Here is a 25,280-nt window from a genome sequence, read left to right as displayed (position 1 = left end):
TTAGAAACTCTCAAACTTTTTTAACTTCAACTAAGCATAGAATGATTCAATTTAACATTTTGCACCGCACATATTATACCCCCGATAGACTACACCACATGTATCAATCTGTAACTTCATGTTGCCCAAGATGTACTGCCAGGGACGGCAACCTGGTTCATATGTTGTGGGAATGTGTGAGCCTTCAACCGTTCTGGCAGGGCATCTTTGGCATCTTGTCTAGGATACTCAAAAAAACAGTTACTGCAGATCCCCTAGTGCTCATTCTAGGGGACTTGGCCAGACTTCCTGGTTTTACTCTGCATCAGAAAAGGCTTATTCTGCTCTCCACGACAGCCGCTAAAAAATGTATTTTAACAAATTGGAAGTCAACAACTCCACCATCTCTAAAACAATGGTGGAATGAAATTTTATCATATTGCACACCCGAGAAAATCATGTACAGTGTGAGGGGTAAACCAGAAATATTCCTCAATATATGGGGGCCTCTGATGAAAATAATCCCCCAAATCGAAGCTTCCATTGATTGAATGTAATCATGTAAAATTATGTATAATCATGTATAATTATGGCACATGTCTCAAATTGCTCTTTATCGTATGTATTTTTCATATCCTGCGCGGTCTGGCGGGGGGTGGGTAGGGTATGGGAATGTGTTTGTGTGGACTGTCTGTCTTTAAATGTTTTGTAAATGTTATAATTGCAAATAAAAACAAGTTAAAAAAAAAAAAAAGAAATAAACACTGCTTTTTGGCCATTTTGGACACTTCCGAGTGGAGCAGAGCTCTGATATTTGGCACCGTCAATCTGCTCCAAGGTCTGGACTAGAATCTAAAGATTTCAGCTTCCCAGCTCCAAGTATTGGTGTTTTATGCCTGAATTGATAGCAAAAATCGTCAAATTTCACATGAAAAGTTGACCTGTGACCCCTGTGAAGGTCAGATGGGTCTGTAATTGCTAACACTGGATGACCCTAGGCCCTGCCCTGATAAACCTCTGAACGTAACCCAACAAATGTGGAAGTTATTAAAGAATAGCTGTGTCTCCTGAAAATGGAGCCTTAATCAGTTTGTCCAATGTAAAACCAGAAATAAAGGAGCTGGCTAAAGTGGTGCAGTTGTGCATAAACATTACTACAGTGGACGGGTTCATTCTACACTATATTATAAACTAAGGTTCCTGGGCGGGAGGAGGGAGAAGGGGGGAGAAATGTTGTTTTCTGCAATTAAAAAAAAAAAGGCCTATATGACTTGAGTTACTTGAATTATTTGGACTTTGTTGAAAAAGAGCTGTCTAACTGTTCTGATTCCTCACTGTTTATTCACATGCTGTTGAATTAAATCAACATGGCTTAATTTCCACTCCTCATGATCACAAACACACTGTTAAGGTGTTGTAGTTCCGTCCAGACGCCGTAGATGGCAGTGTCGCAGTCTATGGTCGCGACCGGTGGCGCCGTTGCAATGACGTCACATCCTCTAGTTCAGCACTCAACACCGACCAATCCTGGGAAAGCTTGTGAAATTACGTCACGCCATTCAAAAGTTATTAGCGCGAACCTGTTTTTTTTACTACGGAAAGTAAAATGTTACGTGCGGTAGTTTTTTTGTGATCAAAAGTTGTATTGTGTGTTTCATGCAATAATAATATGACCTAACAACAGATGAATTCGTACATAAACAGGTCCTAAACTATGCAATGTCATAGTTTTGAAGTTTAGAGGCAAAACAGGTTGAAGTGTCAGTAGTCGCTGCAGGGACGATTGATACAGCTGTTTCAAATGTCCCTCACGCCTCCGTGCGTATTGTGGTCACACTGCGCGATCAATATCTGTATATAAATCACCGTATCAATATTCTATTGTTCTGCAATGAACAACAACCGATTTGAATGAACAACATATTTTTAATAAACACCACATATTTTTAATGAACAAAACGTGTTTATGACATGAATCAACAGATATTCAGCAAAGTGAGGGGAAAATGCCGAGGGTAAAATGACAATATGTTCAACTGTGTATCCATAAACATGACTTAGGACAGGGAAATAAGTAAATAAAATGAAAATGCAGTCGTCCAACAACTCGTACAAAAGAAGAAAGGCGAGTTTAATCGAAATGCGGATCTTGACAATTACGCACGGGACAAAAATATTTATTTCTTTATTTCTTTATTACACACCCCCACCCCGTCTGGTCTTCCGACAAGGATGTAATTTATTTATTTGTTTGTTTGTTTGTTTATTTATTATTCTGCACCAACGCCAAGATCAGTAAATAAATAATAACCAAAATGACGGCTTGGATGAAAGCTATGTAAGACACACCAGGTTCAATAAAGCTTCAAAGGGGAAAAAAAGTTTTCCAGCTCAGTGCGTCGTTCAGCGCCGCGTCCGGTCGGCTGGATCACTTTACTCTGAGCGTCACATATCGCCGCGAAGGGGGTTGCATTGGAATGAATTGAAATCCCCGCTCGTCACCTCATGACGAAAAACGGGTACCTAATGAGTCAGGCATGTGACGAGGAGGGACAGTGACCGTTCGTCAGGGGGTTGACGCACTGGGAGTGAGAACGTGTTGGCTGTTCACATCCCACAAAACCACTTTTTTCCCCCCACAGACAACGTCAGATGGCTATTCGAATCAAACATACACTGAGGGGTTTGTTTACTTCAGCGGATACAGGGCTCTTAAAGCAAAAACAAACAGATCAAAGAACAGTTTTTACCCAAGAGCCGTTGCTGCCCTAAATGCTTAAGTAAATGTGCAATATGTATGGTGTGTGTATGTGTGGGGGATACTTTTTTTTTTAATTTTAGTTTTTAAAGTTTTTAATTTATTGTTTTTAATTTATAGTCTATTACTGCTGTATTTATACTTTTGCACCTGGGATTGCGACAAACTTCGTTGTGCTTGCGCAGTGACAACAATAAAGTCTATAGGTCTAAGTCTAAGATCCTTCCGCTCCTATTACACGCTGCTGTGGTGATGCAAGGGCAACTACTGCATAACAGGAGCTATTAAAGGACAATTCCGGGCGAATTCAACTCTGGGGTGTATTTTCATATCATTTTAGGTCTAAAAGAATGAATCTGAAGATTTTCAGTTTAATCGCTCCTGTTTTGCGGTAGTTGCGTCTGTCCCCGCGTCCCCACGGCAGCAATGAATGGGAGTGGATGTAAGTTCCGCTGTTTAGGCTGTTTCCAGCCCTCAAAGCCGCAATTTTTTTCCACAGACAGCGTCAGATGGCTACTCAAACATGCACCGAGAAGTTTATTTACTTCAAGCAAGCCGGCATGTTTGTAAAACTAGATCTAATTCAAAGTCTCCCGGAGTCTCGCGCGAGCCCGAAGTTGCAGTGCTGGTGTATTCAGGCGCAGTCGGAGCTACCGCTTGTGTCATAAACACAGGAATATCAACTCTTTACTTGCTTCAAGTGTACATTTTTTTCCACAGACAGCGTCAGGTGGCTACTCAAACATGCGCCCAGAAGTTTTTTTTTACTTGAAGCAAGTAAAGAGTTGATATTCCTGTGTTTATGACACAAACGGTAGCTTTTCCCACTGCACCTGAACACACCGCGCACGGCAACTGGGTCTCGCGCGAGACTCCGGGAGACTTTGAATTAGATCTAGTTTTACAAACATGTCGGCTTGCTTGAAGTAAATAAACTTCTCGGTGCATGTTTGAGTAGCCATCTGATGCTGTCTGTGGAAAAAAATTGCGGCTTTGAGGGCTGGAAACAGCCTAAACAGCGGAACTTACATCCACTCCCATTCATTGCTGCCGTGGGGACGCGGGGACAGATGCAACTACCGCAAAACAGGAGCGATTAAACTGAAAATCTTCAGATTCATTCTTTTAGACCTAAAATGATATGAAAATACACCCCAGAGTTGAATTCGCCCGGAATTGTCCTTTAAAAAGAAAATATTCAAATTCATTCTTTTAGACCTAAAATATTAGGAAACCATAGCCCCAGGTTGAATTTGCCTGAATTGTCCTTTAATAAAATAATAAGAGGACATTATAACTATGAAATTTAGGTAACCCTTTAATTTCCAGGCCGTTAATTACGTCATAATATCAAGAAATTACCCAGAAATAATGATTAATTGCCTAGTAGCCTAATGTAAAGAAATTGCCTAGAAATAACGGTCAATTTCATAGTAATAATGAGAAATATAGCCAGGAAATAACTTTTAATTGTGTAGAAATAGCCCAGTAATAATGGTCAATTGCGTAGTAATGTTGAGAAATATAGCCCAGAAATAACAATTAATTACATGGTAATGTCAAGAAATATAGCAAAGAAATGACACTCTAGTAATATCGACAAGTTGTAGTAGTAGAATTGCAGTGAATTACTGCTAAGTATTGGGTAATTACAGAGTAAATAGCCTGTCGTTTCCATGATATAGTCAAGTACTTTCAGTGTGATTAACCTGATGTAATTGTAATTTCCACAGTCTTACCTTATGGTTAGCTGCAATATCTGTTCCCCAAAAGCAAATGGTAGATGTGGCAACTGCTGGAAATGTCACCATAGTTAACCCATAATTACCTTTCTGCTGCCTGCAAAGTGTAGTGGGCTTTGTTCCTTAGAAACGTATGGGTAGTTTCAGCATAACTAACATGGTTATGAGAACTTCCACTGTAATAGTCTTGCCCAGTGGAAATGTCACCGTAGTTAACCCATAATTACCTTTCCACTGCCTGTAAAGTGTAGTGAGCTTTGTTCCTTAGAAACGTATGGGTGGTTTCAACATAACTAACATGGTTATGAGAACTTCCAGTGTAATAGTCTTGCCCATAACCCATTTGGATGAAAGATGGTAGATGTGGCAACTGCTGGAAATGTCACCGTAGTTAACCCATAATTACCTTTCTGCTGCCTGCAAACTGTAGTGGGCTTTGTTCCTTAGAAACGTATGGGTAGTTTCAACATAACTAACACAGTAATAAGATCTTACACTATAATAGTCTTTCCCAGTAACCCATTTGGATCAAATGTATAAATATTTTCCAACAAAGATAAGCTACGTACCATGAAATGTCACAACATGAACTCTTTTTAGGAACATAGAAGCCATTTCCAAATAATGGAGGAGATAATTACCTTCACATTTTATATTAAGTGTACAATATTCCTGCTATAACCTATCCACCTTTTTCTGAACTTCATAGAAGAAAGGCAAAGTAGATTAGAGTACATGAATGGGATGTTGTCCTGTTAAATCTCAAAACTCATATTCACATGTTCCCATGAAGAAAATACAATGAAGCTGTTTTCAGTTGTTTTTAATAATTTCCCTGCTTATGTCAGCGTATTGGAACATTCCCAGTAGAGTTATTCCCTTTCCGATACCAGTATTGGAAATGCCTCCGATACCACCAAAAATGTTGGCATCGGTATCAGCAGTAGGCTACTGGAGTCCAGGTGTAGCCGGGACGGTCTACTGCGTTGTGTTCTGTGCACAATAACACGGGACGCAGGGCTGGGTTCACACTCAGGTTTATTCCTGTATGATGGCAACATAAAACAAAAAGGATGTGAATTAAATGGTCATCTTCTCCATAAAAGTCCTCTCTCAGTCAGGAACAGTGCAGACTGACAAATGCAGCACTATTTCTCCCAAAAAACTATCACATTTCTTCACATGGTAAAACATACAAGTAAACATCTCTAACATAACAATGGAGGCTGAGCAACCACACACATACCTGTATGATGGCCACATAAAACTAAATGGATGTGAATGAAATGGTCATCTTCTCCATAAAAGTCCTACCACACAAAAAATAAAATACATTTAGCATGTAGGCTAGTACATGGAGGACGCATTGACACACGCACACCACACACACACACGCACGCACGCACACTCACGCACACACACAGGGAGAAATCGCGGCAAAATAACTGTCTCAGCTCTTGCTCAAAACAGCTCTTAAAACACACTACACGACAGAAAACACCATTCCAAACAGTTTTAGATTAACATTTGTTCATTAAATTGGCAATAAAACTCGACAAATGTAACTTTTCGGTCCCGGAGCCTCAACTACATACCTCTCTCAGTCAGGAACAGCGCAGACTGACGAGAGAGAAGGGAGCGACGTGCGTCATATCCGCAGACTTTCAAAATAAAAGATCGGGTTTGTAAAGATGAAAGAAATACAAAAATAAAACCACAAAAATTTGAATTATACAGTATTAACAATAACAATAATCCATATTTGAAGTAAAAAGAAACCAAAACACATCATCTGATGGATTTTGGTGAAATTAATAACAATAAAATAAACACCAAAATGTGTAGTAGTTTCCTTTTTCTGTTTATCTGTGGCCCACAACATCATTTTAATTATTATTATAATAATTATTATTCTATTCTAGCTGCATGTTGTATTTATAACCCACAGATAAACACACGTGGTATCGGATCGGTGCCTATAACAGATAGAAAAAGGAAACGACACATTTTATTGTTATTAATTTCACCAAAATCCATCTGATGATGTGATTTAAGTTCTTTTTTACTTTAAATATGGATTATTGTTAATATAATTCAAATTTTTGTGGTTTTATTTTTGTATTTCTTTCATTTTTACAAAACCGATCTTTTATTTTGAAAGTCTGCGGATATGACGCACGTCGCTCCCTTCTCTCTCGTCAGTCTGCGCTGTTCCTGACTGAGAGAGGTATGTAGTTGAGGCTCCGGGACCGAAAAGTTACATTTGTTGAGTTTTATTGCCAATTTAATGAACAAATGTTAATCTAAAACTGTTTGGAATGGTGTTTTCTGTCGTGTAGTGTGTTTTAAGAGCTGTTTTGAGCAAGAGAGAGACAGTTATTTTGCCACGATTTCTCCCTGTGTGTGTGCGTGAGTGTGCGTGCGTGCGTGTGTGTGTGTGGTGTGCGTGTGTCAATGCGTCCTCCATGTACTAGCCTACATGCTAAATGTATTTTATTTTTTGTGTGGTAGGACTTTTATGGAGAAGATGACCATTTCATTCACATCCATTTAGTTTTATGTGGCCATCATACAGGTATGTGTGTGGTTGCTCAGCCTCCATTGTTATGTTAGAGATGTTTACTTGTATGTTTTACCATGTGAAGAAATGTGGTAGTTTTTTGGGAGAAATAGTGCTGCATTTGTCAGTCTGCACTGTTCCTGACTGAGAGAGGACTTTTATGGAGAAGATGACCATTTAATTCACATCCTTTTTGTTTTATGTTGCCATCATACAGGAATAAACCTGAGTGTGAACCCAGCCCTGCGTCCCGTGTTATTGTGCACAGAACACAACGCAGTAGACCGTCCCGGCTACACATGGACTCCAGTAGCCTACTGCTGATACCGATGCCAACATTTTTGGTGGTATCGGAGGCATTTCCAATACTGGTATCGGAAAGGGAATAACTCTACTGGGAATGTTCCAATACGCTGACATAAGCAGGGAAATTATTAAAAACAACTGAAAACAGCTTCATTGTATTTTCTTCATGGGAACATGTGAATATGAGTTTTGAGATTTAACAGGACAACATCCCATTCATGTACTCTAATCTACTTTGCCTTTCTTCTATGAAGTTCAGAAAAAGGTGGATAGGTTATAGCAGGAATATTGTACACTTAATATAAAATGTGAAGGTAATTATCTCCTCCATTATTTGGAAATGGCTTCTATGTTCCTAAAAAGAGTTCATGTTGTGACATTTCATGGTACGTAGCTTATCTTTGTTGGAAAATATTTATACATTTGATCCAAATGGGTTACTGGGAAAGACTATTACAGTGTAAGATCTTATTACTGTGTTAGTTATGTTGAAACTACCCATACGTTTCTAAGGAACAAAGCCCACTACAGTTTGCAGGCAGCAGAAAGGTAATTATGGGTTAACTACGGTGACATTTCCAGCAGTTGCCACATCTACCATCTTTCATCCAAATGGGTTATGGGCAAGACTATTACAGTGGAAGTTCTCATAACCATGTTAGTTATGTTGAAACCACCCATACGTTTCTAAGGAACAAAGCTCACTACACTTTACAGGCAGTGGAAAGGTAATTATGGGTTAACTACGGTGACATTTCCACTGGGCAAGACTATTACAGTGGAAGTTCTCATAACCATGTTAGTTATGCTGAAACTACCCATACGTTTCTAAGGAACAAAGTCCACTACACTTTGCAGGCAGCAGAAAGGTAATTATGGGTTAACTATGGTGACATTTCCAGCAGTTGCCACATCTACCATTTACTTTTGGGAAACAGATATTGCAGCTAACCATAAGGTAAGATTGTAGAAATTACAATTACATCAGGTTAATCACACTGAAAGTACTTGACTATATCATGGAAACGACAGGCTGTTTACTCTGTAATTACCCAATACTTAGCAGTAATTCACTGCAATTCTACTACTACAACTTGTCGATATTACTAGAGTGTCATTTCTTTGCTATATTTCTTGACATTACCATGTAATTAATTGTTATTTCTGGGCTATATTTCTCAACATTACTACACAATTGACCATTATTACTGGGCTATTTCTACACAATTAAAAGTTATTTCCTGGCTATATTTCTCATTATTACTATGAAATTGACCGTTATTTCTAGGCAATTTCTTGACATTACTAGGCAATTAATCATTATTTCTGGGTAATTTCTTGATATTATGACGTAATTAACGGCCTGGAAATTAAAGGGTTACCGAAATTTACCCTGTCATGGTTTGACGACATAAAAACAAATAACACAACGTTTACAGCTCAATCTTCTTCTCTGCCATTTGAACGTGTGTCTGTCTGTTGTTAGTCTCGCTCGCCAGACCCTTCTCCAAAGAAGAAGGAAGGAAGGACAGGGGATAGTGCATATTTTAATTTTAAGGGAGTGTTTTGTCCCCATATGAACTTCCGGGAGAGTTTTCTTGGAGAATTGGTGATTGATAATCTTCTCCTGAGTGGGCAGTAAAAATAATTCAAATATCTCAGACATTTACATGTTTATCTAGACATGGGCTTGTTAGTTTCTGTGCTAGTGCTGGAGGTTTCAATAATTTGACACCATGCCAGAAGCTCGTTAAAAAGCAGCAGATTGATTAGGGAGCCCTGTTGGTAGAAGTTATGACTGCTCACAATTTGGAGTGGTCAATATTTAGGTATGTTGTGATACTGAGTTCCCTCTGCGTACAGGTTCATGTGCATTTAGTACCGTGTGCAGTGTCTCTCACAGAGTGTGTGTGTAAAACTCTCACTCCTTTGGTGTGTGCTGCAGGGCTGTGGAGTAGCACCCTGGCCCAGTGGGGCTGCCCTCTGAGGGGCTTGTTGGTATTGGAGGTCCCATATTTTAATGAATTACTCATTTCAATGAAGACTTGATTTGTACACCTACCTGTCTCTGTGCTGGCTGGGTACCCTTTTGCCTCTGAGACCAGACGGGTTAATAAAGGTAGTGGCAGCTTTCTGCTACCTCTAGAGACCTCAAGGTAAAATTCCATCCATCCATCCATTGTCCGCCGCATTATCCGAGTCCGGGTCGCGGGGGCAGCAGTCGGAGCAGGGAACCCCAGACTTCCCTCTCCCCTGACACTTCCTCCAGCTCTTCCGGGGGGACCCCAAGGCGTTCCCAGGCCAGCCGAGTGACGTAGTCACTCCAGCGTGTCCTGGGTCTTCCTCGGGGCCTCCTCCCGGTGGGACATGCCCGGAACACCTCACGAGGGAGGCGTCCAGGGGGCATCCTATACAGGTGCCCGAGCCACCTCAGCTGGCTCCTCTCGATGTGGAGGAGCAGCGGCACTACTCCGAGCTCCTCCCGGGTGACAGAGCTCCTCACCCTATCTCTAAGGGAGCGCCCCGCCACCCTGCGGAGGAAACTCATTTCGGCCGCTTGTATCCGGGATCCAGTTCTTTCGGTCATGACCCAGAGTTCATGACCATAGGTGAGGGTGGGAACGTAGATCGACCGGTAAATCGAGAGCTTTGCCTTTCGGCTCAGCTCCTTCTTCACCACGACGGACCGATACAATGATCGCATTACTGCGGCCGCCGCACCGATCCGCCTATCGATCTCGCGCTCCGTTCTCCCCTCACTCGTGAACAAGACCCCAAGATACTTAAACTCCTCCACCTGAGGCAGGAACTCTCCCCCGACCTGGAGGGTGCAAGCCACCTTTTTCCGGTTGAGAACCATGGCCTCGGACTTAGAGGTGCTGATTCTCATCCCGGCTGCAAACCGCCCCAGTGCATGCTGAAGGTCCTGGCTCGAGGGAGCCAACAAGACCACATCATCTGCAAAAAGCAGAGATGAAATCAAGTGGCTCCCGAACCGTACCCCCTCCGGCACTTGGCTGCGCCTAGAAATTCTGTCCATAAAAATAATGAACAGAACCGGTGACAAAGGGCAGCCCTGCCGGAGTCCAACACGCACCGGGAACAGGTCTGACTTACTGCCGGCAATGCGAACCAAGCTCCTGCTCCGGTCATACAGGGACCGTACAGTCCTCAGCAGAGGGCCTCCGACCCCATACTCTCGGAGCACCTCCCACAGGATGCCACGTGGGACACGGTCGAAAGCCTTCTCCAAGTCCACAAAACACATGTGGACTGGTTGGGCAAACTCCCATGCACCCTCGAGCACCCTGCGGAGGGTGTAGAGCTGGTCCAGCGTTCCACGGCCAGGGCGAAAACCGCATTGTTCCTCCTGAATCCGAGGTTCGACTATCGGCCGAATTCTCCTCTCCAGCACCCTGGAATAGACTTTCCCCCGGAGGCTGAGGAGTGTGATCCCCCGGTAGTTGGAACACACCCTCCGGTCCCCCTTTTTGAAGAGAGGGACCACCAGCCCAGTCTGCCAGTCCAGAGGCACTGTCCCCGACTGCCACGCGATGCTGCAGAGGCGTGTCAGCCACGACAGCCCCGCAACATCCAGAGACTTGAGGTACTCAGGGCGGATCTCATCCACCCCCGGTGCCTTGCCACTGAGGAGCTTCCGGACTACCTCAGTGACTTCAGCTTGGGTGATGAATGAATCAACCTCTGAATCCTCAGCCTCTGCTTCCTTGACGGAAGGCGTGTCAGTGGGATTGAGGAGATCCTCGAAGTATTCCTTCCACCGCCCGACGATATCCCCAGTCGAGGTCAACAGCTCCCCTCCTCCACTGTAAACAGTGTTGGCGGAGCACTGCTTCCCCCTCCTGAGGCGCCGAATGGTTTGCCAGAATTTCCTCGAGGCTGACCGGTAGTCCTCCTCCATGGCCTCCCCGAACTTTTCCCAGACCCGAGTTTTTGCTTCCGTGACCGCCCGGGCTGCCGTCCGCTTGGCGCTCGGTAGGACTCCTTCTTCAGCTTGACGGCATCCCTTACTTCCGGTGTCCACCACCGGGTTCGGGGATTGCCGCCGCGACAGGCGCCGGAGACCTTACGGCCACAGCTCCGGACGGCCGTGTCAACAATGGAAGTGGAGAACATGGTCCATTCAGACTCAATGTCTCCGGCTTCCCTCGGAATCTGGCCAAAGCTCTCCCAGAGGTGGGAGTTGAAGACCTCCCTGACAGGGGTTTCTGCCAGACGTTCCCAGCAGACCCTCACGATATGCTTGGGTCTTCCAGGTCTGACCAGCTTCCTCCCCTGCCAGCGGATCCAACTCACCACCAGGTGGTGATCAGTTGACAGCTCAGCCCCTCTCTTCACCCGAGTGTCCAAGACATACGGCCGGAGGTCAGATGACACGACTACAAAGTCGATCATTGTCCTCCGTCCTAGGGTATCCTGGTGCCACGTGCACTGATGGATACCCTTATGCTCGAACATGGTGTTCGTTATGGACAGACTGTGGCTAGCACAGAAGTCCAATAACAAAACACCGCTCGGGTTCAGATCGTTCCTCCCAATCACACCTCTCCAGGTAACACTGTCGCTGCCCACGTGAGCGTTGAAGTCCCCCAACAGAACGATGGAGTCCCCAGTTGGGGCACTTTCCAGCACCCCTCCCAGGGCCTCCAGGAAGGCCGGGTACTCTGCACTGCCGTTCGGCCCATAGGCCGAAACGACAGTGAGAGACCTATCCCCGACCCGAAGGCGGTAAAATTAATTACTGTAAATTACCAATGACTTTCTTATCCTTTCTGTGCTATCATTGGTGAATGAACAGATCAGGAGTGAACAACAAATTATGCTTTTCCCTGTTATAATTAAAGCAGAAGTAAGCGATCCGGTCGTTTTGGCTAACTTTTTGTCAGCCGATGGAGTTAGCAGCCCCCGCCCTCATCGTGGATCTATTGGTCCTCGTCCCTACGTCACCACATTCACGTGCATCCCTTGGCTGCACACACAGCCCTTCATGCCGTTCTCTATCCTCATTGGATAAAGGTTGTCGGATAAAAGTAAGTGAGTGCACAAGACGTTTTCTCCTCGGTTTACAGCAGAGCAGAGTGACTGACAGACCCGTGTTTCAGACCAAACACTCTATGTAAGTGATTGCTGTCGGAAGATATAACTACAGTATTTAAGACTTATATTAACACAAACATTCTGCTTACTTCTGCTTTAATGAAACTTCAGATGACATGGAACAAGCTATGATACACATCATAATCCTGAAATGAGCTCTGACCCAGCAGAGTTCTCTCATTGCTGAGGACGAGATACCTCAATACCAATCCACCTTGAAGGAATTCCCTCATATTAGTCTAAACATGCACATTTTTGCTAAGAGATGAATTAATAAGCCTCAAAGGTTAAAGGTCACAGTTACTGCACAGAGCACATTTTGGCCAGAGCTCAAGAATTTATGAGGTTATAGTGATGTCCCATCAGACAAAAATGATGAAGTGATGTTAATCTGTGTATAAAAGGGGAACTTCCCTGTAACATAATGAAAACTGTCTTGCTAAAGAAACTCACAGAATTTTTTAATGAAGTTAAACTGTTTCAACAACAACATCAACAACAACAACAAAAAAAGATATTAAACTCAGCTAAAAAAAAAAACCACGTAATTTATTCACAGCTCCTACACATACAGTATTTCACATGTGTCATATACAGATACAGAACTGATTTTAGGTGCTATAAGTCTTGACAAACAAACTATAACTGGACTGATTAACAGAGGAATACAACTGTGATGTGGCGATTGTAATTTCACTTGAGAAGAATTTAAAATATCTAAATAAAAAAAATCTTATTCAAATTAATTCCACCTAACCCTCAAATTTAAGAGCTCTAACATTTTCACTAGTCCTTGTCAAAATATCATCTAGTAGCCAACAGTGCTCTACAGACCAATACAAACATTTACAGTAAGCCACTATCACAAACCTGCCTCAGCTGTTTAGCAGTTATTATGACAACAACATTTGAGATTAGTAAATATATTAAAGGGATAGTTCACCCTAGAATGATATTTCGCTCATTATCTACTCACCCTCATGTTGACTAAGGGCTGGAAGAAGTTTCAGAGTCCACCGTCCCTTCTCTGAGTTACAGGGGGTCTCGGCATAGCAGTGCATGTCCATATAACGGTTGCAAAGGGACACCGGAGCTCTTCGTAAAAAAACACACACAAAAAAACATCCAAATACCTCCATGATGCTCGTATGTAATGTCCGTCTTGTGCTGAAGCCCCAAATTGCGTAATTGTCCCGAAAAAAATTAAATAAGTCTATATTTTAAGCTTGTTTGTAGCGGAAGCTTCTCGAAGCGTGATTTGCGCCGGTGTCAGCATGCGTCAGTGCGGTTACTGCGAATCACGCGAGATTTGGACGGACCAGGAAGAGGAGCTTCGAGAAGCTTCCGCTACAAACAAGCTTAACCCTTAGGACTCCGCTGGGGCGCCGGCGCCCCCACAGGTCAGCGTCGGTACTTTTCAGAGTATCTCAGAAACCACACAACAGAACCAAGGGGGCAGTTGTCGGTCTGAGAAGTGAAGCTCACTTCCGCATTCAAAAAGCTGCAATCCCCTGGGCTGTCGCTGGGGGCTGGCTCCAGAAGGGAGCAACTCCAATTGAGCCCCATGTTAAAATAGCCGATTTTACAGCTTAAAAAAACATATTTACAGCCTGGTACATTTTATTTTTTTGGTCTCAACCGATAGTTTCTACCCCCGCACACACTCTGAGGGGGGTGAATTTTTTTTAAACTCTACCGTTTTACTGTTATTAGGTTTAAAGTTCTGGCCAATTAGGGCGCAGAACCGTTGAGTGACAGGTCCGGCGACCGCTGCTACGAGGCCAGTGGGCGGGCTCTCGGCCGGCCAACGGCCGCACCGCTCCAAATATGGCAAGTAGAATCCAACATGGCGCGGCTCAAACCCCCGTAGTAGCGGCACAAAACAGACTCCCCCAAACCAATGGGTGACGTCACGGACGCTACGTCCATTCTTTTTACAGTCTATGAACAGAACTTATTGGGGAAAATTGTTATCAAAAGCTTACTCTTTGGGCGATCTATCGTGGGCTCGGGGCAATTATAACCTTTCGAGAAGATTTTCAATCCAGCCGTTAAGTGCAGCGTTTTTTTCGGGAACTTTGTAAAGTAAATCCAATGTGATAACTCCGTGATAATGTGATTATTTGTTACGTTTTATGATAAAGACGTGTATTACCGGGCCTCCATTTTGAGGCCGGATGTAAACGATGACAACTTCCGGTCGGCCCCTCGACCAATCAGATGCTCCGATTTCTTCTTCTTTTGTTTTGATGACGGTAACATCCAATCAGGAGCAGCCAAAGATCAACGTGAAGTAAGATAGTTGCCCGTATAGAAAACAAAGGAATAATAATCCCCCATGGCCAAAATAAAGAAAAATAAACATTTACACACAACCTTTGCACATGGAAACGTAGCCTACACAAGCTTAGCTTCATGCACTGTATGGAATGTGCTTAGTATTCTTGTGCTAAGTGCACATTCTGAGTGAAAAACGAGTGGAGAAAAAATTAAAAAATATAAATATTTTTTGTTGTGTGTATGTTAGAAAGTTAGATTTTTTTCTACTAATAGCTAAGGCCTGAGAGAATCATATTTGAGAATGAAAAAGCTTGTTCATTGTTGATCTCTGTGTTTTTTTACTTAAATTCTGTGATATTCAATTTCCGTTTTGTTTTTTCTTTTGTTTTTATACTCATATAACTATTAATCCATTCATGTGAGATCATTTCAGCATATGTATTTTGATAGCCCAGGATTTCCTGAAAAAGTAAATGTTTATTACTTGACTGTACATGGAAGGGTTGAGATTATACATGCATTAATAGACAAAAAGACCAGGCGGGCAAAAAGTAGCAAAAAATGACTTGGAGTAATAAGGGTTAAAATATAGACTTATTTAATTTTTTTCGGGACAATTACGCAATTTGGGGCTTCAGCACAAGACGGACATTACATACGAGCATCATGGAGGTATTTGGATGTTTTTTTGTGTGTGTTTTTTTACGAAGAGCTCCGGTGTCCCTTTGCAACCGTTATATGGACATGCACTGCTATGCCGAGACCCCCTGTAACTCAGAGAAGCCACGGAGGACTCTGAAACTTCTTCCAGCCCTTAGTCAACATGAGGGTGAGTAGATAATGAGCGAAATATCATTCTAGGGTGAACTATCCCTTTAATCACTATATTTTAATTATTTTCTGGAAGCAATTTGGATGTTGGTGATTTCAACTAAAGAAGAAATCTTGAGTTATCAACCCCATGAGATTATATGACCCTTTCTTGTTATTTTTCCAGTAGTTTTTATTTTACATGTTGACTTTCTCATCAGTGATTCTGTTACCACTGGATAACATTATGAAGTTTTCATTACAGTCTGTCTTAAACTATATGTGCCTCCTCCAGTTTATTCTGGACAAGTCAAACTTCTGACTTCTGACACTTCCACACTGTTGTCATTAATTTGTCATCAGCAGGTTTTGTACTAGATACCTGCATCTTTTCCTTATCTCCTTTTCCTAGTTTGGGAACAGGCATAAATGTTTCTCTTTCTCTTTCTTTTAGGAGTGACTGGTCAGCAAGTGGACGTAGAGCCAAAGGTGTATTCTTATCCTGGCCAGACAGTCAACCTGAGCTGTGCCCTCACTGATGCAACTGGGATTAACATTATTGCGGTCAGATACATGATGCCGTTTTCTTTGTTTCAGTTAGGACTTGATAACTTTTTATACCATCATACTCACACACTCATATCTTATGATATGAACTTCTAAGTCTGACAGTGCAGCTCACAGATGTTCAGATTGTTTTTGGACTACAACTTTCACATCTGAAGTGAAAATATATTGGCTATTTAATGAAGATGCAACTTTATACTGTATTTCACAACACAAATTAGGTAATTTTGTAGTAAAATAAAATATTTGTTAGCTCCTCTCCGGTGATGCTGCCCTACAAAACACTCCAGTGTCACTTATCAACAGCATGATGACTGAGGCCTGTTGTGTTTCTCAGTCACTGAACACATCCTGACCACTGACCCTGAGTCTGCTCCACCACAGGTCACATGGAGCTATGAGCCAAAGGACGGGGAGAAGACCAGCATTGCTTTTCTTGCCCCAAACACTGACCCCAATTACCCTGAGGGACCACTGAAGGACAGAGTCAGCTTCTCATCCAGTCCACCAGACCTGGCCAGTCCTTCCATCCAGATTAGTGAGGTTAAGAAAACTGACGAGGGAGACTACATCTGCTCATTTACTATCAACCCAAACGGCCTCAAAGAGAACACCACTAACCTGGAAATGCTGGGTAAGTCACTTACATAATCTACATTAATAAAGTGTTCAACTGTACTGGTCACCACCATCAAACACTAACTCAGGACACTATTATTCAACTATTGTGACTATGGGCAAATGTAAAATCTATGGAAAATACACTTAAAGCCATCATGATGTTGTTGTTGTTGTTGTTGTTGTTGTTGTTGTTGTTGTTGTTGTTGTTGTTGTTGTTGTTGTTGTTGTTGTTGTTGTTGTTGTTGTTGTTGTTGTTGTTGTTGTTGTTGTTGTTGTTGTTGTTGTTCTTCTTCTTCTTCTTCTTCTTCTTCTTCTTCTTCTTCTTCTTCTTCTTCTTCTTCTTCTTACAACATATTCTACATTACTGTAATAAAGTGTTCAACTGAGACACTGGTCACCACCACCAAAAACTGACTCAGGACAATAAACTTACTACAGACTGTCTAAACATATAACATAATTGGAGAAGGTGTTTGAACTTATGATTATTTCATACAAATGATATACATATATAGTACCTACAATATGGAGTATAGTAGCTATTATATTCTAGAAAGATTATTATTCTTCAAACAAAAAACTGAGCAGATATTTTTGCATGATTACATCATGAGAAAATTTAAACCTCAACATAATTTCTGATCATGACATGGTTTAGATGGAATTAATTCTTCATCGTTGTAATGATATTATTTGTTATTGTCTGTTGCTTTATTTCATGATGGCAACTACAGTGTATTTTTCAACCACAGAGCCAGTCTCCAATACAACACTAACTGCCAGCAGCACAGACTTGGTGGAGTTCAGCTCTGTCCGTCTGTCCTGCTCCTCCTCTGGATCCTTCCCCTCCTTCCTCTGGCTGAACAGCAGCTCTGAGGTCACAGCCAGTGACAGAGTTCACATCACTGATGGAGGCTCCACTCTCACTATAGTCAATGTGACCCGCTATGACCAGGGACCATACAGGTGTCGTGTGTTCAATACAATAAATAGTGACACCAGTGATCCAGTGCTTCTCTCCATCAGCTGTAAGTCTTTGTTTGCTTTGTACATGAGTCAGTGTGAATGACATGTGTCTTTTTTCATGCTGCTAACATTAGTGATTTTTTTTTCTTTTCACCTACATTCAGTTGGCCCAGAAAATACACGTTCAACAAAATCTCCATCACAAGATTACTATGAGGAAGGGTCAAACATCAGTCTGATGTGCTCAGCTGACTCCAGACCCACTGCCCAGTTCACCTGGTTTCTGAATAAAGAGCCCATGGCTGGATCAGATCCTGGATCAGAGCTCAGACTTATGAACATTACGGAGAGTCAGAGTGGGAACTACAGTTGTCAGGCCTTTAACAACAAAACTATGAGAAATGAAACATCTCAACCTTCAGTCATCTCTGTCCTAAGTAAGTTTGATTTCATATTTTATACAAAATACTGTATATATTCGATTTAGATGTGTACTTATCAAAGTAACATAAAAAACCTCCTTAAATATAGACTTGTGGAACAAATAAAGAGTGACAAGTGAAAAGACGTCTCAGTATAAACCACAAAGATCATATCATAGCATATGAAAACTGCCAAAATCTTAACATTTCATGACCCAACTTCATGAATGAATGAATCAAATCATTTCTAGCTGAATGCACAAAGTAACTTGAAAAGTCCAAATGGGAGAAAAGTAGGTGTGCTACTACTGTATATTCTTGCTACCCAACAGTGCAAGCATATTATCTGTGGACATACTGTATGATAATTGTTACGATCCTTTCAAGGAAACTGTAACATAACAACCTATGAAAAAGTTGTGATTTTATTCACATCAGAATAACGACCAAACAAATGAACAGAGGTTTCTCCAATGTGTGTGTGTGTGTGTGTGCGTGCAAGAGAGAGCCTAAACCCCCACCACAGACCTCTCATGAGCCTAAGCAGTCTAAATACAATAAGAATGCAGGTGCTGATTCTGATTACAGTTTAACAGGCTGTTGAAAGGTGGCTCTTGATCCAGTTTGGCCAGCCTGAATAGATAGGTGGCATCAGTGGACAGCGTGGGGGACGCCACATGATGGCACCCAATCCACTTGTTACTGTCACACCACACAATTAAGAACAAAAGTTAAAAGGTTCTGGAACTTGGATTGGTTGGGAACCACGTTGAGTTAAAATAACAAGACACAGGGTTGAAGTAAAAAGGGAGAACACCATTTATTTACAATAAAGTGTGCATTTCTGCTGGGTTTAAGATGATTGCAGCATAGCCTTCAATCATGGGGTAGCGGGGCAATATAATGTGGCCAGGTCAACGAAGGAGGAGACCGGACACAAAAATATTTTTTAGTAGGATCTTCAATACCCCGACTGCCCTCAAACAAGCACAGCATTAATTCTCTAATTTTGAGAGATTTGCTTGTAACAGTCAAAATAAAAAATAAAAAAAAATTCTTGTGTCTTTCCTTAATTTCTTCTGACTGTCTCAGTACAAAATAAGTAAAACAAACAAAACAAACAGGCAAAACAAACCAAAACAAACAACAGCAGTGGCCTATTCCTATGTAAACAGGAAATAAAATACATTAATTAGCATGAATACATTTTTAAGCCACTCTCCTCATTTTATCAGACACATTTTACAGTACACATCAGGTTTTAACTCAGTAAACTTCATGAATTAAATTAATAAACACCATGAATTAACTTCAATGTAGGCCTACATTTTTATATATCTCTTTGCAAAATATGTTTTTACCGTGACCTTTACTGAACTTACAATACATTCAGAAAGCAAAATCATGTGCTCACTTACTCTAGCTTGTAGCTTGAGAGCCTCACCCTGCACCTGGATGCAGCTCACACACACACACGGCTCTCTGTCTCCCCTCTACATGGGAAACAACACACAGCTTCGTAAATAACACTTTAACACAGAAAGGTGGCTCTTGATCCAGTTTGGCCAGCCTGGATAGCAGGAAGTTGACTTTCACACAGACAAACCTCAGCTTCCTTCTGTCAACTCTCAGTAACTTGATAATTTTGTTCCTGTTTCCATATTTCTCTCACTTAATCATTTATCTTTCATCAAACAGAGAGAATAGTGGACGCCTCTGTCACACCTTCAACAAACCAGCCAGAAGAGGGAAACTCAGTCAACTTAACCTGTGAGGCTGCTGGCTCTGTCTTCACCAGGAAGTGGATGAAGAATGGAGCAGACCTGACTGAGGCCTAGTCCACACGAGCCCGGGTATTTTTGAAACCGTGAACATATATTCCCGGTTGTATGTCCTGTCCACATGCAACCGTGCTTTTGGAACCCTGAAACTGTGGTTTTTTGAAGCCGGAGTCCAGGGTGGGGTTTTCGGCCGGGGTTGGTTTCACCGGGTGCGTGTGGACACTGCAACCGTGATTGTTTTACTCGTTTACGTCATAGCTGCACACGTGCTGATGTAAACACTGCAGCTGCAGAGGTTGTTTGCAGCGGTTTGCAGGTGAGCTCGCAAAAATGGAGGTGACAAAGTGGATTTTTATCACTTTTAAAAAATTTTTTTTTTTACATCATCTAAATGCTATTTGTATAGTTTTTCGATGAGAAAAATATAAGGAAACGGTTGTCAGGGCGATCCTCTTGTCAGCTCCAAACTCACCCTCAATCACAGACCACAGCTGGTTTTCCACACAGCATCATTTACAGTAACAAGTGACGCTACAGATCAGCTGTTTTTAAAATTACAGAACTACTACAGTAGCGCCGCAGTCTCTTATTCCCCACCTTGTTTGATTGAGAGCTTTTCGGGATGATTTTCATGAATGAACAGGCAATAGCCTATGTCACTGTCAGACCGGGTAGGCTACGACGGGAGGGGGGGGGTCACTGCTGTCATGTAGTGATAAAAAGAGCCTATGCGGAGATGAGGAACGAGCCAAAAGCCGAAAATGTACGTGACGTCCTCGGTCGATATAAAGTGGATATGTTTCATTCATACATGTTTTGACAGACAACACAATAGCCAGAGTTGCGCCGCACCGACAGATGTGGCTCAGCAGCCAGGTGACGCACACAGCACAACAACACAGCGCACAACACACAGCACAAGAGTCAAGACACAGCGCAGCAACATGTGCAGGCTGCTGCAGCAGTGCACGTCAAAGGGACATCGCCGAAAATAAAATAAATATAGGCTACACATTTTCATTAAATTAAATTATTGCATGTTTACATCCATAAAATGACCAAAAATGAACACTATAAGCGGATTTCTTGATAACGAATTATTTAAACAGCATTTGTATAGAAATGATTCCGTCCCAAGCCTTTTGATCCATAAGCGGTTTCCACTGTATTTTGATTGGTTAAAACAGCCTTCCACATGTGCACTGCGTCACTTGGTAGCGGATTTCACGGTTGCGTGTGTACGGAGTGTTTTTATTACACCACTGGTGTGGACGCGAAGCAAAACTCCGGTTTCAAAAATACCCGGGCTCGTATGGACAAGGCCTGAGAGTGACAACATGATGTTTTACAACGAGAGCAGAGTGTTGTCTTTTCTGTCTCTAAAGAAAACAGACAGTGGAGAATATTCATGTATCCTCAGCAACCCCCTTAGCAGTGATGAAGCTAAATACAACATGACCGTTATCTGTAAGTAACTTGTTGTACACTGTGTACATTTACTTTATTGGTATATCGTAAATTTACTTTTCAGATATAACATTGTAAAATAATGTGCATTTTAATATCATTAACATTAACTAACTCTCTCTCTCAGTTGGACTCCTAGTTTCACCTGGAAACTGAATGAGACAGAGATGCACACTTCTGCTGTGCTGAAGAAACACATCAAAGATGTTTCTGACAGTGGAAAGTACACCTGTGAAGTGATGAATAGTATAACTGGGAGAAATTCATCTGCAGTGCATGAACTGACTGTAACTCTTTCACCAGGTACAGTGTTGGACGTTCATATTGTTGATACTCTTGCATATTGCATTTAGATGACATTATTATACGTGTGATTGTCCAAAGAGTAGCACTTCCTGAAGATTTGTCTTACACACCTTTTCTTCATGAGGTAGATTTATTCTCAGTTACTGAGACAACACTGTCTTAAGAAGCAATATTCCACTCAGCTGCTCTTTAGCAAAACATTAGTTTTTTTTTGCTGAAGCATCACACTGCACTGATCAGTTTAGTTATTAAAACAGATGTGATACATTGCATATTTACAAAATGGTATGAAATGTTCTTATCCTATGTTTATTTATAGACCCACCAACACCACCACCACCACCACAAGGCTGTTCAGCTGGCTGCATTGCTGGAATAGTAATCGGCTGTCTTGTCGTAATTGCACTTTGTGTTGTTCTTGTGTTTGTTCTTTTGAAAAAAAAGTAAGTCGAAAAATTTGTTTTTATTATGACATCAGATAAATGGGTTAGGATGCTGGGCATAACAAAATCCGGTATTCCTGCATTATTTAAAAAAAAAAAATCTGATGCAAGAATTTAAATAAATTGTTACAATTACAACAACAACAACAATAATAATAATAATAATAATAATAATAATAAAGATAATGCTTTTACAGACACAATAGAGACAGACAGAAAAGTCAGAGAGGGACTGACCTGCAGCAAAGGTAAGGACTCATGCTTTATGCTAATAAAGTGTGAGAATCTTTTTCATTAAATCATGGAAAACATACTTGTTACTGCTAGTGTTATAACTCACATGTAACTGGCCACAGTTTAACAATACCTTGTTCCTATTATTTAGAAATAACAGAGGTCCCCGACCAGCAAACACTGGTAAGTGATTTAATCTGACATTACAGTCACTCAGACTTTTATGAATAAATTGCAATGATGGACAATCTTTCAAAAAGATTTTTAGTTTTTTTCATTTTGTTTTATTCTCTGCTTTGCATAGAACAAGAAGAAAAAACATATGTGAACATTTCACCAGTATACGAGACCATAAAATGAACTCTATGATCTTTCCTGTAAGGTACGTTTCAATGTAATTAGTTTTTTCTTTTTCTTTTTTGATTTAATGAAAAGGGTAGAAACAGTTATAAACATCAACACTTTAATGACCTGTTAAAGGTCCCATATTACACCCTATAGTGAGCCAGAAAAAGTGATTACAATATCAGCCTGTTCTGACATGCCACGTGCGACATCGCTCTGTCCAGCAATGTCGCCAAACCCTGAAAAATTCACTCACTCTGTCTCTATCTGGACGAAGAAATTAAAACGAAATTAAATAAATACTCAAAGATGTGAAAAACGGCAACCAGGGTATTCCAGGAATCTCTGTAGTGAAGCCCTCATCTCTTCAGTTTTTAAGCTTCTTTAAGCTCTTTGCTTCTATTTAGGAAGCAGAGATAGTACTGCTATTCCTCCTAATCAATTTATAATTGACATGACGTCATACTGTATGTTCTGAAATCTACTTTAAAAAAAGAAAAGGCTTTTACATTAGTGCTAAGTAAATCTCATTCCGATTTACTGAAAAAAACAAGAGAGAAGAGAGGGAGTTTTCAGTAACTTCTGTAACCACCTAACTCATAAACTATTAAATCTATCTAAAAAAAACAAATCATTGGCATATTCTTAGCTCTGACCCCAGGTTGGCAACAACATTTAAAGATCCTCCTCTCTTCTCTGAGAGATCATCTGGATCATGCAGATTTTCAAGTTAAATCCCATATGCAGCAACTTCCGTTGTGGACACTGTGCTCAGAGTAACAGCACTGTTCAGACAAATTCTTTCACTCATCCACACACAGGAAAATGTTTTATATTAAGAGTATTTGCATCAATGCACATCCAGACAACTTAAGCAGAGGATCAGTGAATATAAGAGTTCAATTCAGAAGAAATGATAGAGATTATCCTGTTGCTGTTCACTTCAATGACTTTAATCATGATGTGACAGTTGAGGTTCCTGTCACTATGCCTCCAATTGATCATGTGCCCTGGCTACTTTTCCAAGGGGTTGTCCCTTTGGCTGACTGGCAAGCGCGCATGACTATTACCCGGGAGGTGTGGGTTCAATCCCCGCCAGGGCCCTCTTCACCAAGCTGGAGAGTCAATGCCACTGTGGATAGACTTGCCAATGTTTTCCTTTTACTCGAGGCACTAATTTAGGACAGAGGTTATGTGGATAAAATGGAATTACTCCTTTTAGCTTCTCATATATTGTATAGTGATTATGTATTACAGTATGTTTGTCCAGGTATGACAGTGACTGTACAGGATAGATTTTCCCTATTGTCTGTTTGGTGCAGTTCCTGTCATAACCCTTGATTTACCACTTTATAATTCACTAGTTTGTATTTATATGCAAATATTGGAATAATATAACCTTGTATTTAAATGTAAACCTGATAACAGAGCTGAGTGACGTACCTCATTTTCACTCATTAAGAGTCTCTCATGGTACATGTAGGAAGTCTTTCCTGTATTGTGCAATTTAGTCATCATTTCTAATGTTTATTATATTGATTGTAGTGTGTTATAGCATTTCTTTTTGTGATCAACTGTTTATTTCATTTGATTTGGTTTAAAAAATTACCAAACAGTCCATACAAATCATTATTGAACATACAAACAACAAAACCCTAAACAACTAACAATCATATAAAACGAGACAAGGACACAAAATAAAAGGACCAAAGGAAAAGAGAGAGAGAAAAAGAAAGGAAAGCTTTGAGGGCAGAGGTTGAAGCAATCTTGTACATAAACGCAAGGATCCTCCATTATCCATAATAATGTATATTATCTTAACTGTGAAACCAAAAATGTTATTGACTGACAGAGGAGGAGTTCACTCAGCTCAGAGCCTGTTGATCACTAATGAGATTCAGGTGTGGGTCGAGATCTCTGCCTCCACTTAATGAGTTTTGTTTGCATCTACCTTAGGAAGGTCCAAGACTGAAACATTAATAAATGTACCTATGTTAAAGACAGTGTGTGGGTGTTTTTCCTTCTTTCTTTTCTTTTGATGCTCTCTGCTCCACCTACGCACCTGTTAAAGACCGCTTTGGTGTGCACAAGACTGTTTGTAACAAAGGGTTTCATTTATAAACGTTTAGTCTGTCTTGTTGTATTTCAGTTTATTCAAAACAACCACTTTGTTCATTCCTCTCCTACATTTTGACAATGAATGTTTTTGAACATGTTGTTTGATTGAAAATAAACTACCTGTTTGCCTGTACCCAATACTTTGACCCCTTCAGTTCTCTAATTGTCATGTATTATTCCCTTTACACAAAAGGAGATGAAATATGTCACTACAATGATGAAGAATCTATTTCACCTACATTATGTCATGATAAACAGTTATGACTGATGTTTCTATTTTCTCCTGGTTGTGCCTAAGGAGGAAGAGCAGCTATGACCCACTCACTGTCTGATAGTGATGGACAGAACGCACAAAATAACAGAAATGAGAAAAAGATCACTGGCTGGTGTCACTGATGCTGATATGCTCCATTATAAAAGCCTTGAGTGTTGTTTGATTGTTTTGTCAGTCTTGTTC

At 41.2% G+C, this 25,280-nt stretch overlaps 1 pseudogene across 1 annotated transcript in view; it reads left to right on the top strand.

Moving 5' to 3' along the window:
* Positions 1-25,280, top strand: part of LOC146986570 (cell adhesion molecule CEACAM5-like) — a 363,100-nt pseudogene that overhangs the window by 258,919 nt on the left and 78,901 nt on the right. Inside the window, exons 4-5 of the transcript XR_015036053.1 lie at positions 17,494-17,769; positions 17,872-18,144. The product of XR_015036053.1 is annotated as a cell adhesion molecule CEACAM5-like (transcript). The remainder of the gene's footprint in view (positions 1-17,493; positions 17,770-17,871; positions 18,145-25,280) is intronic.

Source organism: Trachurus japonicus, chromosome 6 (assembly GCF_045865225.1).
Source record: "Trachurus japonicus isolate A0001 chromosome 6, Traja_1.0".
Lineage (NCBI taxonomy): Eukaryota > Metazoa > Chordata > Actinopteri > Carangiformes > Carangidae > Trachurus > Trachurus japonicus.
This window is presented reverse-complemented; position numbering and strand designations above follow the sequence as displayed.